This window comes from Podarcis cretensis (assembly GCF_951804945.1).
Source record: "Podarcis cretensis genome assembly, chromosome: 2".
NCBI lineage: Eukaryota > Metazoa > Chordata > Lepidosauria > Squamata > Lacertidae > Podarcis > Podarcis cretensis.
In genome coordinates this window covers 53,186,855-53,205,032 of record NC_137171.1, presented here as the reverse complement: position 1 = coordinate 53,205,032, position 18,178 = coordinate 53,186,855, and positions in this window count along the sequence as shown.

Below are 18,178 nucleotides of genomic sequence, written 5' to 3'. Positions count from 1 at the left end.
GAGATCAACTGTATAACACGTGAATCAACAAAGACATACATCAGCATTAGGTATCTGACACAAACAAGAACATTTGCAATTAGGAGGCACAGAGAAAATTATGTCGGAAAACAAGAAGTGGCAAATATTCATTGTGGGGTTAATCAGAGCAGGCATTTCTCCTCCACTGGTCACCACATAAGCAAACATTCTGGTTTTTGAAAGAAATAGAAATTGAGCATATCTTGGTGCTGTGTTTACTCACCGGGTCACAGCAGAGGTTAAGCAAAAATTTGTTTTAAGAAACCAAAAGAACACACACCATATGATTCAGTAAGCCACACACCACATGTTGTTAAAAGTAGGAGAGAGAAAGCTCCTGGTGTTTCCATGCCTGTGTCATTTTTTTCGTTTGAAGTGGGACAGGGTGCAAATTTGACAGCTTTTGTGATGGCTATGGGCTTCTGGAATCGTTTTATTGCCCAACGCTGATCTTTTGGCAAGGATATTGTTTATATTTGGGCATGCCATTTTTAGTACATGTCCCAGGCTCTCAGTGGTGATCAATGCAATGTCTTTGGAATAGGCCTGATTTCCTTTCTTTAAGCTTCTGAACATTCCACTCAAAATGTTTATTTAGTGAAAATTACTATGTACAGTACTCTGCTGGAGACTGTATTTGGTTTTAGTGGACCACAGGATAAGAAAATTGTGGCTTGATTGGGGAGGAAGCCCAAGAGAGGAGCAAACATGATCATGGTTTCAGAATGCAAGACATATGTCAAGAGGCTGAAAGGATGAGTATGTTTATTCCAGTGAAAAGGAGATTAATGGGGTTATATAACTACTAGCAGCTTCATACGAGGCATTGCTTGGGAATTCTCAGAAATCTCCAAATCAGTGGAGTTTTGAAATCAGAGGTTAGATTCAGTGCAGTTTTGAAAGTTTCCATCTACCCTCTTGATTCAAAATAGTGTCCACTTGTGTCCAAATGTAGATGAAAACTTGCTCTTGGGAACCATCAATCAAAATCCTTTAACCAAACTTTGAATGATGGTTCCCAAGAGAAAGTTTTCATCTATGTTTGGACACAATGGGACACTATTTTGAATCAAGAGGGTGGACTGAAACTTTCAAAACTCCACTGATTTGGAGATTTCTGAGAATTTCCAGGATGAGGAGAGGTAGGGTAGGTGCAAGATGAGGCAAGTGCCACTTTGTGTTTCTAGATGAGGCAAGTGGCTCAGAACATCAGCACAGCAGGAAGGGTTTAAAAGGGCCTGGTGTCTCTTGATTGGGCTGCAAGGTCAGCTGACCACATTCAGTTGGTGGTATCTGCTGACAGAACTCAGACTGGTACTGCAGCCTAGGGGATGCCCCTGTCCTACGGAGCCTAGCTGGCTCGTTCAATTCCCACATGGTACAGGAAGTGACATAGCAAAGTCTGGCCACTGGAGGCCCCAGCTCAAGACTTAGAAGGTTGGCGTATAGAAAGTGGAGAATAACTCTCCCATGCCATATAGAGGAAGGGACAAGAAACAAGAAGTTAAAGGCAAATTACTAGGAACTGAGCAATGAAATGAACAATTTTAGGATGGTTGAGGAGTTTGATATCACACTCGCCAGAAACGAAAAAGGATGTACAAGGTTCTTCAGACCTGAGAGGGATTAGGGCAGGGGTAGAGAATCTACCCTTACCGCTTACCGCTCCATTCCCAACAGCCAGGGGCATCCGACAAGGTTGTCTCTTGGCCCCTTTACTGTTTAATCTCTATCTTCATGATGCTCTTTCCCCTTTGAAGCTAGCAACTAAGTATCCTCCTCATTTAGCAGGCCACCCCGTTGCTTCCCTTTTCTATGCAGATGATGCCATCATCTTATCCAGAACAGCTGCGGACCTAGCAAATGCAGTTAATGCATTTATCACCTATTGTAAGGCGGAAGCTCTTAATATTAATTATAAAAAATCGAAAGTCATCCACTTCACTCGTTCCCGCAAACTCAAGCTGGAGCCGCTTAAGATCACAGGTGGCTACTTAGAAAAAGTAAAAGTCTTTAAGCATCTAGGCTTAATATTTACCTATAATCTCTCCTGGACCACCCATCTACAATCTGCCTCTCTTGCTGCAACCACGACCTCTAATGCCATTGTCCGATTTTACCACCAGAAGGGCGGCAAACACCTTCCAGCAGCAATTCAAATATTTAATGCTAAAGTTGTCCCTAAATTACTATATGGCTGCGAAGTATGGACTACAGCAATATCAGGTAACTTGGATCGCCCACTTCACATGTTTTTGAGATCTCTTTCCGGTGTCCCGAGATGTGTCTCAGGTGCAGCCCTACGACTTGAGTTCGCCCAGCCCTCAATTAAAAAACGAGCATGGAGTCGAGCCATTTCCTATAGCTCCCACCCATTAGCATCGGATGCTCGAATTAGAGGTGGTTTCTCCAACCTGATCCTAAGAGATATTCATAATTCTCCTTGGAAAACTACAATTAATCTCAAATTCCGCTCTCTTCTCAATCTGACCCGCAAAACTGTTTTTAACTTAGAGTGTATTAGCCCGGCGGCCCTACCTTCAATCAAAAAGAAGTTACAGCAACTTGATTTCTCTAACACAGCTACCCATGCAAGAGGGCCGTGTTCAGGCTTAGCCCTAGCTATTCCACCCCCTGAAGGGATCCCTCCATACTGCTTTACAATTCCTTCGGAGGCTAAGCGAAGGGCCTTCACCTGTGCCCGTCTCAACTGTTTCCCTACAGCAGTTTTGTCGGGTCGCTATTCCAGAGCTCCCATCGCAAATAGAACATGCACCTGCAACGACATGGCTCTGGAGACTATGGAACATGTAATGCTCTTCTGTACCAACTGGACAGATGAACGATCTCGGTTTCTAATTCCTCTCGTGAACAAGCTTCATCTCCCAATCCAGCCCTGGATAGTGTCCCTTCTTCTGCAGGATTCAGACTGTTGGATTACCGAGATGACAGCTAACTTCCTGCTTAGTGTGATGAAGAGGAAAGTGGCACCAACTTCTTCTTTAACACCACAGCTGTAGTCGATATGCCGCACAATCGAACCTGTTTTTGCATTCTCTGTCACTCGATGTTTTAAATCCCCTGTCACTTTTGTTATCCTCGTATTCGCCTTGGACGATATCTACCTTTACCTCCCCCCCTATTTTATGCTGTTATTTCTATGTATATTATGCTATGGCCACACGGCTAATGCAATAATAAAGTTGTTGTTGTTGTATTTTTGATGGAGGGCCACATTCCTGTCTTCCAGTGGGCACATGCTAATGGTGGGTAGAGCCAAAGGCAAAAGTGGGTGGAGCAACAAATGTAAATTTAGCCTTTGCACAGTAGGATAGTTTCTGTACATACATACCCCTCTCTGTCCTCCATCCAGGTAAGTAAGAGTCATCAGCATTAAAGGAATCATTCCAGCCCTGCAAAAATACTCAAGGAGGAAGCAAAGTATGGTTGGCGAAGGAGTAGCTGAGGAGTAAATGCAGCCTAGGGAGAGTCCTGAAAGCTGGGTAGAGAGGTTTTCCGGGAGGTTCCCTATCCCTGGATAAGGAAGGCTACTGTTCAGGCAGCAGAAAGAATGATAGGTTGAAGAATGACATCTAGACAGAGGCACTGCCTTGGGCTCAACATTGAGGGGGCTCAGTGCCATGTAACACCTGTGACATCACACGCTGCACACCACAGGTGTATGTCAAACCAGGAGGAGGCCAAGCGCCTAGCCCAGCCAATCGAGCCTGGTGGCAGACCAGGCAAGATTCTTGCCAGCCAGGTTGTGGCCTGGCTGAGGCTGGCACAACTGGAGTGGGAGCCACTGCTTTGTCAGCCACAGCAGCCACGGTCAGTGGCAGTGGCAGGAGAAAAGGCAGTGGCAACGCAGGGCTCTAGCAGGGCTCCCTGGCTGTAGGAGGGCTGGCTGCTTATGGAAGTGCCCAAGTTGTCAGCACCACAGGCGCTTCTGCCAAGAACCCTGAAGCAGTGGTGGGAAGAGGAGGAAGTGGAGGCAGTGGCATGGGCAGCAGGGGAGTGCGGGGAGTGCTAAGCTTAGCACTTGGCCTTCTTTGCATCTTCAATACGGGGGGGGGGGTGAGGCCCCTGCTAAACAATTTAGAGGAGACTGAAGATACTTCAGCCCATAGGAGTTGATGCCTATGCATCTAGAGAAAAGTGGGTAGGAATTTGATAAGAGAATTCGATAAATAGCAGTGTGAAGGAAAACTTGTGTCTGTGGACATTTTAGAGGTAACCTCTCAATGCTTTTTCTTGGGCACCCAGACAGGATTGATTCCATTTTAAATGTCACTGTGGCAAAAGAAAGAAAGGAAAAAGTTAACTATACACAAGGTGCAGTACAATAGTATATTAGGATCCACAAATGTTTTCAAACTGCTCCCAGATGTAAAAAAGAAAAAAAAAACCCAGTCAAGTGTATCCTGACTGTTGCCTATGGATGTATTGTACAATTTATAAAGATTTTAATGTATGAGAAGTTTACCACAAAGTTCAGGAGGACACGGATCACTCCCATTTCTCTCTCCTCCCCCCACCCCATGTTACAGGAAGTTATTCTTCTCCTCTGTTTTTTAGAGACCTGGCATCAATCTTTCTTAACTCCACCCAGTTTCATTCCTTGTCTAACCTTGCAGCTTAAACATCCATTGCAGCTTAAACATTCTGTTAATTGACGATAATAACTGCATGGGTGATGTAACAACATAGCAAAAAGCGTGAGGCAATTTTCTTATCTGCGCTTGGCTTCTCACTCTTCACTGGGTGCAATGGTATGGGCTAATTAAGCACGTAGAAGAAGTACAATATGGAGCAGGCTCAGATCCCCAGGAGAGATAATTGGGCCTCTTATTTGTCTGCTTTTGTTCTTCTGTGTAGGTAGATTAAGATGGCAGAGTGTGTCTTAACCTTTTCCAGGTAAAAGAAACATTAGAGAGCTGTTCCTTGTTAACAAGCTTTGTAAGGAACATCTAGAGAGCTTACTACTTACCTCTTTGCTTTCCAGCTCAATAACAAGAGATGCATAACGCCCCCCCCTCATAAAAAAATCTCTTGAAGCAGATTTGATTTAATGTGATCAGTCAGGCAACACAAATAAGAAGCATGGATCTCTAGGGGAAACTACGGTACTTGCGGACACCTGTTTATAAAGTTTGCCTGAGAGATGGGTAAGCCTTCACTGGCCATAGTTCCACAGCAAGGCTTGGATTTTATTTAACAACATGCCATGTAGTTCTTTTAAGAATTTGGCTGCTAAACAGAAAATATGTCTTGTAACAATTTGACTTCATGGCAGTTGCCACAATTATGGATTTCATCTTAATTAGATCTGTTACTAGAAAGTGCATCTCATTCAGGATTCATCTCAGAACACAATCCACAAGCATTTATTAATTCATCAGGATTAGCATTTGGACCTCTGCCACTCCAAAATCTAAAGGGTGTTGTCAGATTTGTGAACCAGGCTTACTCATAATTTTTATTTCATCCCTTATTTGTTGGAAGCGGAGCTCTTTTAATCGCAATGGTGTGTTTTATTTATTTGATGTCAGTACAAATGACATAAAGTGCGCCAATTAGCTCTTGGGACAACCGGGAGAGAAAGGAATATAATTAGTTGAATTAGCAGATGTTTATATCATGTTCTAAAGTGTGAACAAAAATGTATGTAAAGAACAGAATGAATATACCAACTATAACGACTTCCTCTTTTTGTACTCTCACAGTCTAGACCATTTCACACATTACACAGAAGCAAACATAGGTTTGCAACCATATATAAACTCAGCAGGGATTACCTAAAAATGTAATGTGTAAAATGCCCCCAAAATTGGATAGTGAAATGGAAACTTAAGTGAGAGTATTTTTGGTTGAGTGCTTATGCTCCTTTGTTTCCTCAAACACATGCATAGGAAAAAGCTGTCCTACCAAAAATGAACTTTCTTTTTTTATTATAATATTTATTAAGTTTTCCATTTTAATAATCCAATAAGAACCACATTAAAACATTCCAAACTATAATGCAATCAAAGAAAGCCAAACATAAATTCCAAATTATATATCTTTGGATGGCTTCCCATGCTCTGAATTTCGCGGAGTGCTCATCTAATACCACATTGCATTTCTTAATTAGTCAACAAACCATTCCGATGTTAATCCTTCACTTAATTTTCATTTATGTTAACAACCACTGGTGTGTTCAAACTTTGGTCTTCATAGTTCTGTGAGAAATATTTCCCCCTGTTATCCACCAAAAACAAACTTTTTAGGTCTGCTAGTTGCAGTGGCAGGGTTAAAGCAGGAGCTCAACTCTGTGTCTCCCACTTACATCAATGGGATTTCTAAGTGCATTTGGTTAGCCTTTACGTGGTAGCAGTGCCAGATACAGATTTGTCACTCATTTTTGTTGCTGTGCTCAGCAAACTCAGTCAAATTTTCTTTAAAAAAAATATGAAGTCCTCTAGACATATCTATTAACCACAGACTGAAAAAGACAAATGATGGTTGTTTTCAAGGCTCAAGAAATAGAAGTGTGAGGGGCGGGGGTAAGTCACATAGGAAGTGGGTGGGTTGCCAGCATTTCTGGCTTGTTGAATCTCTCAGCAGAGTGTTGCTACCAAGGCGATTTTATTCATGGGAGGTCTGTCGCTGGCAACACTGCCTGCTTAGCTTCACAGGCACCACAAGTACTTCATTATTTCATCAAAGTCCATTATAATGTGGAGGGTGCACCCAATAAAACATTATTACTGGTGTCTCCAGTGAGTACTTAAAGCCAGCACCCTCAGTTTAATTTTGGCCACATCCACACTTGTGGTTTTATGCAAAGAGATATTTGCTGTTTCTCTAGATGGATAGCTATCTGATATAGCCTTACGGTAATTTTTGGCTTCCTGGGCTACATTTTTGAACTATGAAAGCTATGCCGTTTACTTCACAGAATGTTCTTTGATATGGGAGACTTTTTGATGGTGAGTGTTTGACGATCACTGCCTAATGATAGATGCTCAGATTTGGGTCGATCATGATAAACTGGCAGTGTAGATCAGCCACCATTAGCATGTGTCACTAGCACTAGCTAAATGAACCTGTGTCAATTTTCTCAAGCAAACCATGTTGTGTACATTGGAGATTTGTTGGCATAAGAGCCAGTTCACCAATTCATCAGGTTGCCACGCACATACTCAGTTTATTCTGGCAGAAGGGGGGAACCCAGGTTTGAAATAGGTCCCAAAAGCAGTAGAGTAAATGGTCTCCATGCTTGAAAATATAAATATATATATTAAAATTCAGATTCTGACATCTGTGGGAGCCAAACTTCTGTCTCAGTCTTGATAAGTGGGGCCACTAATGGTTTGGCCAGACATCTTTGTCTGACTGAGGGAGAAGATCTTGCCTTAGGAAGGTTTTGAACTGTGTCAGAAATAAACTAAGCTTCCTGGCTCAATCTGGTGAAGAGTTGGGTCTAAACGAGGAAGAAACGCTGCCATAGACTCGTCGTTTGCTTTTCCAGTGAGGATGTAATCCACTAGCCATTAGAAACTGAGCCAAACCTTTCCCCTCTGAATTATACCATGACTTACAGTGCTCAACACCAACTCACAATTTTGCCATTTTCCTTCCTCATGCCTTTCTTGCTCATTCTTAACAAATTCTGAGGAGGGCTGAGGCTAAAGCTGAAACCTGGTTCTAATATACCCCTGTATTCTAAGTTGCTTCTGAAGACACGGACTCTGGGAAGTGTTGGGTTTTGTTATTCCTCCTTACATATTAACCAGGAGGATTTTTGTCTATTAGAAGGCAATCCTACAGTTCCCAAAGTTAAAGTGAAGACTGCTCCTTCTCAGCTTCCTCCAAGTTATAGACATTTCCTGTTTTGTTTTGTTTTTAATATAAAATATTAAGTAAATCAACATTTAAAGGTGCATGGGACAAAAAAATACACCCGAGCCTATTTGCCTTGTTTTTGGCCAGCTATATACACCTCAGAGGGTACAATGTGTACAATGGAGGTACCAGATACAGGACTGCTCCTGGCAGATAATACAACACAATGGGCTTATCCCATTTCAGGCTGTAGCTATGGTGGCACAATTCTCTCTCTGCATCTTCAACAGATATTCTTACATAGAAAAGGAGTGTCAAGTGGTTAGTCTTCCTTGGCTGCCATCCTAAGCAAGGAGACTTCAGATCACACAAACCAGTAGAACTTCCTTCTATGGACCAACCTCTTAGTATAATAAGATGATGACCTAGCTTTGTATTATTGTTTTCTGTGGACCAACTTCTTAGTGTAATAAGATGATTACCTAGCATTGTATTATTCTTTATTATTTCAAAACATACACACAAACAAGGCAAGCAATATTTACTTTGCTTTCAACATAGTCAGACACACATATCAAAATACAATTCTGCCCAATTTAGCCAAAGTGAGAGCTCCATTTTCTATAATCTTTCTTGGCATTATAGCTCTCCTCATTATTATATTATCACTTTACTCAACTCAGATTATGTGAAACTATATGTTGCCAGACTATAATTATTACAGCCCAGCTTCTCTTTTTTCATTTTGATCCTTTGAAAACCTAGTCATTATCCTGCATCAGACTGGCTTCCCGAAATGTCAAGATTAAAATGGGCCATGAAAGCTTATGCAAGGGGTGAGTCACTGGAGCAATTTGAACCAATAAATATCAAAGCAGTTTCTAAGAAGCAAGCAATTCATTTGATACCACATCTTTCAACAAGTCTTTAGAGGATTTTCCTCTGCAGGGTTACGCCCTGATATTTACATCCTGATCTCTCCCACTGTGCTGAAGTAGTCGTTTACCTCATTAATATGATGCTTTGTCAAGCAGGCATTTCTTCCTGTACAACATGCCAAATTGCCTTCTCCTCCTAGTCCTCAGCAAATGATCTGAAATATCATCCACTATCAAAATATATATTCTAAAAGCTTTGACTTGTAAGCACTGCCTCAGCAATTAGCGATATTTTTATTAGCTGATGTGGGCTCTTGGCCAAAGAAAGGAGGCGAGGAACTTTTTTTTTGCTTCTTCTGTCATTTTAGGCAAGTGAATTATCAAAACAAAAGATTTAAGGCTGTCAATATGAATTACTTCTGGCCAGGCAGGTCAAATGTACAATAAACAGCAAGCACTTTGTTGTTGGAATACACTGCTCTTTGAGATGTCTCATCATATGCTTGAGATGTCACCAGTATCTTAAACCATGTTGCCCTCTGGCTTCACCGGATTGTTTTGTCTTTTTATGCTATTTTGTTTCTGGATTGCAGTTGTATTTGCTTGGGCTCTTTGTGGTTAATGATAAATGAAAAAGAAGCTACTTAAGTTCCAAGCTAATAAAGATCTCCTTTAAACATTCCAAAAAGTCTTTTATGAATTTTACTCCATGGAACTCCTGTAACATTTAAAGGCCTAGAACTACAGGCCTGGTGATGCTAATTATGTGGCTTTCCCCCACCAAAATGGCACCGCAAGGTCCTGTTTGTAAGCTGCTTGGGGCAGGGATATATCTCCTTTGTTTGTTTCATTTCATTTATAAATCACTCCCCATGAAACATGCCAAAGTGATTTAACCATAAAAATCATTAACAGCAAAACATATTTGAATACAATGTCTACACCGATACAGATAAAAGACTGGGACAAAAATCTCCACACAAAGGTGTGTTTAAAAAGAAAAGTATGCAACAAGAACCAAAAAGAAAATAAAGATGACACCTGCTTTCATGTAATGAAAGGGAATTCCGTAGGTAGTGGGTTATTTCAGTTTCAACTGAGTGTTCACAGTCAATTACAGATTGATTTCCTTGTGTAGGCACACCAAAAGGCCAATTTCTACATTGTACAGAATAGACTTCCTTGTGATGAGATGGTATCTGAAGTATGACCTCTCCTGCAGAGAGCATGGATCAATTGGGTATATCTGGGGTCAGATTCTATTTTAGGTCCCTGGTCCCAAACTGTATATATAGCATTCTCTAAAGGCCCCACCAAGTGTAAAACCAAGTGTCTTTGCATGCTTTTTGTTGTCACACCAAGAAAATTAGGTGACAAATAGAGAAAACTGTGTTTCTCTATTTGTGTTGGCAGCCTGGAAATTAAGAGCCAAATTTGTGGCTTGGCTCTGAATGATTTTGTTATGATTTATGACCAAACATAAAAAATGCTGCTGCTACTACATCATATTCAAAATCTATTTCAAATTCAATACCAACTGAAATGACAATCTTCACTTTGAAGCCTTGTTGGAAAATGAAGATCTTCAATAGGTGCCAAAAAGACAGTAGACATGGCACCAGTCTGATATGTAACAAGAGTTCCTAAGGTTAGATGATGCCATGCTTAAAGCCCTATTCTTAAATTGTACAGAACAGGCCTCCTGATGAGGTGGTGCAATGATCAAGGCCAGCCCCACATCAAGTGCATTACAGCGATCTAATCTTGAGATTAATAGCACATGGACGGCAATGGCCATGAGCATGGAACTTCCTCTGCCCTCTAACCACTGCAAACCACTTTCTACCAAAGCAAGATTTCTAAGTACAAAATTCACATTGCTTGTATCTTCTGGGAATAGTTCCCATGTTTTCAAACCACTCTTTCCCCAAGCAGCTATTTTGATGTATTTTGCTGAGAAAATTGGTGTTCTGAGTGTGTGTGCACTATTCAACTAATGTAAGTCAGCACTATTTTGTGTTCAAAGATCTGTGTCCAAGAAAAGATGATGATGATGATGATGATGATGATGATGATGATGATGATTTCTCAGGGAGGTTTACAGAATAGATGGCATTAGGGTATGTGGGAAACAGTCTTGAGGGGTTATTCCATTTTTACTGTTAGCTGCTTTGTTCACTCTTGGAAGTTTCTTCTCATGTAAGCAATATACTTTTGAGCCAAAGGTTTGTGAAACATAGCTACAGCAGCTTTTGTGATGTCAAAAGTGACTTTGAAAAATAAAGCCAGCTGGAAGACCCTGAGTTTTGCATTAACACAGTGCAATGTTTGTGTAAGCAGACATCGTCTATAATTGAAGGAGTAAAAGATATTTTTTTAAATTGATCCTAAGTTGGTATAGAATTAGGAAGAGAGGTTGAGTTTTTGGATTGGCAACAAGATCCATAGCATCCTTCCTACCCTATCACCATGCAGGACTATACAGTAGTACCTCAGGTTAAGAACTTAATTCATTCTGGAGGTCAGTTCTTAACCTGAAACTGTTCTTAACCTGAAGCACCACTTTAGCTAATGGGGCCTCCCACTGCCACCGTGCAGCTGCTGTGTAATTTCTGTTCTCACCCTGAAGCAAAGTTCTTAACCTGAGGTACTATTTCTGGGTTAGCGGAGTTTGTAACCTGAAGCGTCTGTAACCCAAGGTACCACTGTAAAAAGGAGTAGTAAAAGTGTAACCTATCCTGATTTTGTAGCCAGAGTTCAACTTGTAGCTTCAGTAACTAATGTCTATGGTGAAAAGTAGGCCCCCAATAAAACATTCAAGAAGAGATTGAAATGTGATCACTGTTTCACTGCAAAATGATATACTATAACTGCAGCATGTGTTTTACTTCATTGACAAATTATGTTTTGAGAATGCTATCATTGTACATATACACTCATAGGGGGAAGAGAATGTGCACAAATAATTATAGAAAATCGAACATATATGTGGTGAAGCTTAACAAACTTTGTGAAGACTAGTGACGGTTGACAGTTATATACTAAGCTGATAGAAAATGAGGTTTTGCAGCCATTTGCCTCACCCTGGCTGCAGGGCTGAGTGTTCCCACTGAGAATTCTTTTCTTCAAAAGGTGGATTCCTCTCTAGTTTTAGGCAACTGATCACTACTTCTTTTTATAACTTAAAAAGTTATTTGAGGTGTGTGTGGTGGCTGCATTTTATTGTAGCTGTTTCTCTCTAAGTAATGATGCATGCTATATTAGGGTGTTTTGTTTAAGATACCGTGATTCATTTTAATTTTGTTTCATGAGCTGTCTTGAAGGCCCCACTGAGATTACAAAGTAAGATATAAATGTTGAAAAAAATGTATTCATAAATAGGTTATTGTTCATTGACATGGCAACTGAAAGCAATGAACTGCTAATCACTCCCACTGTGCAAACTTCAAATTCTGGATGTGAAACTTTCTCTGAATCCAGTTTCTAGTTTTACATCAGCTCAGGTCTCATGAACCTCTCAGAAGGTCACAGGTCCATTTTGCCTAGATTTTGCTTAGCAAGAGGAGTTTGTTTTAAAATAATGGCCTGTGGCAGTCCTCCAGCAGAATCAGAATCAAATGTTTGGGAACCACTCCAAGATGGAGTTCCCAGGAGCGTGCCTTCAATTCACTCCTCATAACATCAGCCCTATTCTGAACATAAAGATAATCAAAGTGCAGAAGGCCCAATCAATATTGTAAATTCATTTTAGACAAATATATTTAACAGTTTTTTTAAAAAATCACTGCCTTGTAATAATTTTTGGTTGTTTTCTGAAGCATGTTACATACCATGCATGCTGGATTGTGCAACTGCCAAAGGCCGACTCTGCTCTCAGAGTCTGGAGCGACAAAATCTGGTTCAAGGTCATGCAATTATGATGGTCTAGGGATATGTGCTTTCTCCGTGTGCAGTACCAAATATAGCTGTGGCAACCCACCAAATAATAATCATCTTCACCGTCCTCAAGACCGCTGATGTTTTGCCATGTCACTATGTAATCCTTCAAGAAAAACCTCAAGTAAGACCTGTTGTATCAGGCATGCAATTCCTGAGAAGATCAGTTGCACAATCCAAGGATTTCTGTTTAAGCACATAAGTAGGGAAATTATCATTACCTGGAATTGTTAAAAAAGAGTCATGACGTGGAAGAAATTAGGCATGCTGCTAAATAGTAACAGAAGCCTGCATGAGCTCCTATTTTAGACAAACTTTATGTCATTGTGGTCCAGGAACGCGTAATGCAATCCAGGGAATCTTAAATTTCCATATAAAGTTGGAACAATGCACATATCCCACAGAAGTCAGTGGTTCTGATACATCTGAGAAGGTATGTGTAGCATTGCACTGTAAGAAAACAAAAGTAGCCTTCTTGCCCTTGTGCTCATAGAGGTAGTTTGAAAAAGTGTAAATCCAGAAGGGTGAGAAACAAACAAAGAAAGTCTCATTTTAAACTGTTGGCTCATTGAGGCTCCAATCCTATACTTCAGGGGTGGGGAACCAACAGCCCAGGGTGTAAATGAGGCCCTCCAGTCCTCTCTATCTGACCACTAGGACTCTCCTGAGATCACACAACTTCACCAGCCTTGCCTCACATCCTCTGTATTTTTGCATGGCCGGAATGTGCTATTGAAATCTGATCATGTCTCTTGGTTGCCTGAATGGAGGATACAGAGGGCTGCGTAGGAACTGTAGAAAGATAAATGTTATATTCATGGCTCCACCCACTTTGGCCTCTGGATCCATTCATCACAGGGCTGCCCAGAAGTTATGGCTGAAAAAGGTTCTCTATCCCAGCTGTACCCAATGTGTTCAAAGGAAATTGCATGTTTCTGTTGCCAAGGATGCAATCCTATGCATGTTGGGAGCAGTGGCGGACCTACATTTCAGGGCCCTGAAGCTTGAACTGTCATGGGGCCCCCTTCCACATTCAGTAACCACTGTTACCTTTTTCAGTTGGGGTGTTTCACTACCGATTGCCACACCTTTACAACACCTGTGCTACTGACTCTCAAACTTTGGGGTTGTTGAAAGATATACAGGGTAAGTCTTTTAAAAGAGGCCCCATGGAACATGTGTATTCTGTGTCCGTGGGGCCTCTTTTAAAGGACTCAGCCTGTACAACAACAAACGATCAATTTGACTCAAATCAATGTGACTCAAATTGGGTCTACTAGACCCAGTTGTTTTAAGCAATGTGGGATCCCTCTGGGATTAGAGGCCTTGAAGTTTAAGCTTCATTAGTTTCATAGTAGATGAGTCCCTGGTTGGGAGTGAGCTCCATGGAGCACAATATGGCTTACTTCTAATAAGCAGGTATAAGATTACTAAGGCACTCACCAATTGCTTGCTCAAGCATAAGCCCTATTGCATTCAGATGACTTACTCTTAAGTAAATGTGCATAGGATTGGACTGCACAGTCGGAATAAACAAGATTAGAAGCAGCCTGTTAGTCTTGTAGAATGAAGAGGTGACAAAAGCACAGCATGCAGGACAGATTGATAAAGAACCTAGCTGCCAAATTTCTCAGTGGATTCAAATATCAGTGTTCTTAATCTCTCTGTTTCTCTCTTCTCCCCCTCTCCCCTGTTTTTCCCGGAGTAAATACCCAATTACACATCTACTCAATAAGTGATGTTGTTTATCTGGAAATTTCCATTCAGGTTTCTTGAGTGCAGTGAACCAGCTCTCTCCACATCTAGGAATCCTGTTGTCCACTTCCTCTGGAATAAACTTTTTGGCTGAATTTCCTTTGAGGAAATGTCTGAATGTGTTGGGAGATTTCAGATTTAGCTTCTTAATAAACATGGTTTGCATTTGTTACCTTGACTGCCATTTCATTCTGGTTTTTTTTATAATAATATTTATTAGACTTTCCAATAAAAACATACATATACAAAACAACTACAATAAAGACAAACATAAACAAAAAACAACAAGTATAATTTCAAAACTTATTTTCTCAACCTAATTTCCCCGACTTCCTCGTACCTCACCGTTTTGTATTCTAGTTTCATTATCTCATCAGCAACTCCATTCCCTTATTTCCCAAAAGTTTTTTACTAATTCCATTCCTTTTCTTACTCTAATGTCTCTGAAAACCTCAATATTTTTAAATCCATGTCAATCTAGCATTCCTTAATCTTGTAATATTTATTAAGATAGTTCTTGAATTTCTTCCAATCTTCTTCCACTGTCTCTTTCTCCTAGTCTCGGATTCTGCCCGTCATCTCTGCGAGTCCCATGTAATCTGTCATCTTCATCTGCCATTCTTCCAGGGTGGGTAGATCTGGTGTCTTCCAATACTTTGCAATAAGGATCCTTGCTGCTGTTGTGGCATATAAAAACAAAGTTCTGTCCTTCTTTAACACCACATGGCTGACCATACCCAGGAGAAAGGCCTCTGGTTTCTTCAAGAAAGTGTATTTAAACATCTTTTTCATTTCATTATATATCATTTCCCAGAAAGCCTTAATCCTTGGGCACGTCCACCAGAGGTGAAAGAATGAGCCTTCATTTTCTTTACACTTCCAACATTTGTTATCTGGCAAGTGGTAAATTTTTGCAAGCTTGACTGGGGTCATGTACCACCTATAGATCATTTTCATAATATTTTCTCTCAAGGCGTTACACGCCGTAAATTTCATGCCGGTGGTCCATAACCTTTCCCAGTCTGCAAACAAAATATTATGACCAATATCTTGCGCCCACTTAATCATAGCTGATTTAACTGTTTCATCCTGCATATTCCATTTCAACAGCAGGTTATACATTTTTGATAAATTCTTAGTATTGGGTTCTAACAATTCTGTTTCCAATTTAGATTTCTCCACCTGGAAGCCAATTTTCTTATCCATCTTGTAAACCCCCATTATTTGATAATAGTGGAGCCAATCTCTCACTTTATCCTTTAATTTCTCAAAACTCTGCAGTTTAAAATTACTATCCTCCAGTTCTAAAATTTCCCAATATTTCGGCCATATACACTCCATATTAAGTTTTTCACAGCTTTTGCCTCCATTAGTGAAAGCCACCTTGGAGTTTTATTCTCCAGTAGGTCTTTGTATCTAATCCAAACATTATACAGTGCTTTCCTGACAATATGATTTTTAAAGCCTTTATGAACCTTACCACAAATATGCATGCCACCCAAAAAAGTTATTAAAACCTTCCAAATCTAAGATGTCTGTGTTCTTAAGGAGCAGCCAATCCTTCAACCAGCAGAAAGCTGCTGATTCGTAGTAAAGTTTCAAGTCTGGCAGGGCAAATCCCCCCCTTTCCTTTGTATCAGTTAAAATCTTAAATTTTATTCTGGGTTTTTTGCCCTGCCAGATAAATTTAGAAATATCTCGCTGCCATCCCTTAAAACACTCCATCTTGTCAACAATTTGCAGTGTTTGGAACAAAAATAACATTCTAGGCAATACATTCATCTTAATAGCTGCTATTCGACCAGACAAAGAAAGCTTCAAGTTTGACCAAATTTCTAAATCTTTTTTCACTTGATTCCAACATTTCTCATAATTGTCTTTAAATAGATTCATATTTTTAGCTGTCATATTAATCCCCAAGTATTTTACATTCTTAACCACAGTTAAACCTGTTTCATTCTGAAACCTCTCCTTCTCTCTTACTGTTAGATTTTTCTCTAATACCTTAGTCTTTAATTTATTTAATTTAAATCCTGCCACTTGACCAAACTCTTGAATTAATTCCAAAACCCTTTTCGTACTGGATTCCGGCTCTTGCAATGTAAGTACCAAATCATCTGCAAATGCTCTCAATTTATATTGTCTCGCTCCGACCTGAACCCCTTTAACCAGCTGGTCTTTTCTTATCATATTCAGCAAAACCTCCAGGACCGAAATAAAAAGTAGTGGGGAAATTGGGCACCCCTGACGTGTCCCTTTTTCTATCTTAAGTTCTTCTGTAATAACATTATTTACAATTAGCTTTGCTTTTTGTTCAGAATAAATTGCGCCTATACCGTTTTCAAAACCTTGGCCTACCCCCATCCTATGGAGATTCTTCTTCATAAAGGTCCAAGAAATATTGTCAAAGGCTTTCTCCGCGTCCACAAATATCAAAACAGCTTTTGTGTTTATGTTAACTTCTAACATTTCCAAAATGTCTATTATGTTCCTTACATTATCTGATAAATGTCTTCTCGGGAGAAAGCCCGATTGATCCCTATGAATCTCCCCCATCAAAACTTTTTTCAGTCTCTTAGCTAAAATGTCAGCAAAGATTTTGTAATCCACATTTAATAAAGAGATTGGGCGGTAGTTCTCCAGTTGAGTCTTTTCAGTCTTATGTCTTCGGTATAAGCGTGATATAAGCCTCTTTCCACGTGTCAGGTGCTTCTTTCCCCTCAAGAATTTCATTACAAACTTCCTTCAAAGGTTGTATTAGCCATTCTTTTAAAGCCTTGTAGTATTTGGAAGTCAGTCCATCAGGTCCCGGAGATTTGCCCAGTTTCATGTTTTGAATGGCGTCTTCTATTTCTTGTTCAGTTATTTTCTGATTCAGAAGCACTTTGTCTTGACATGAAATTTCTTTCATCCCATTTTTCTTCAAAAATTGTTCTATATCAATATCTTTTTCTGGCCCTTGTGCATATAATTGTTTAAAATATCTCTGGAAGCAGCTTCTAATTTCAGTTGGGTTGTTAATGTTCTTTCCATCCACTTCTAAATTTGTCACTGTATTTAGTTTTTGTCTCTTCTTCAATTGCCAAGCCAAGAATTTCCCGCATTTATCAGCAGATTCAAACGTTTTCTGTCTCATTTGTTTAATTTTCCATTCTATTTCTTGGTTCATCAGTTCCATGTATTGGATCTGATATAATTTAATTTCTCTCAAAATCTCCTGAGACTTTGGTTTTGATCTCAGTTTTTTTTCTCCTTCTTTAATTTTTTCCAAGATCTTGTCCTTTTTCTCGTTTTGGCTTTTCTTCTTTATTGCATTTTGTTGTATCAAGAAACCTCTCATAACCGCTTTGCTTGCGTCCCAGATTACTTTTTTTTTCCACATTGGTCCTCATGTTGATTTCAAAATAGTCTCTTAGTGTTTTTTGGGCCTTTCTACAAAATTCTTTATCTCTGAATAATGAGTCATTCATCCTCCATCTGAAAGTGCCAGCTGTTGTTTGATGCATCTCCATCTTCACGGCGTTATGGTCGGAGCAAGTCTTTGGGCAGATTTCCACTTTTTTTATCTTCGATGCCAGTCCTCTAGTAACCCATATTTGGTCAATTCTAGTCCAGGTCATTTTGGCTTCAGAAAAGAAGGTTCCTTCTCTTTCAAGAGGATTCTTTAATCTCCAGATATCAACTAAGTCCATATTGTCAGTCATTTCAAAGAATGTTTTTGGTAACCTTCCGTCTTTAGAAATTACTTGTCTTTGTGCTTT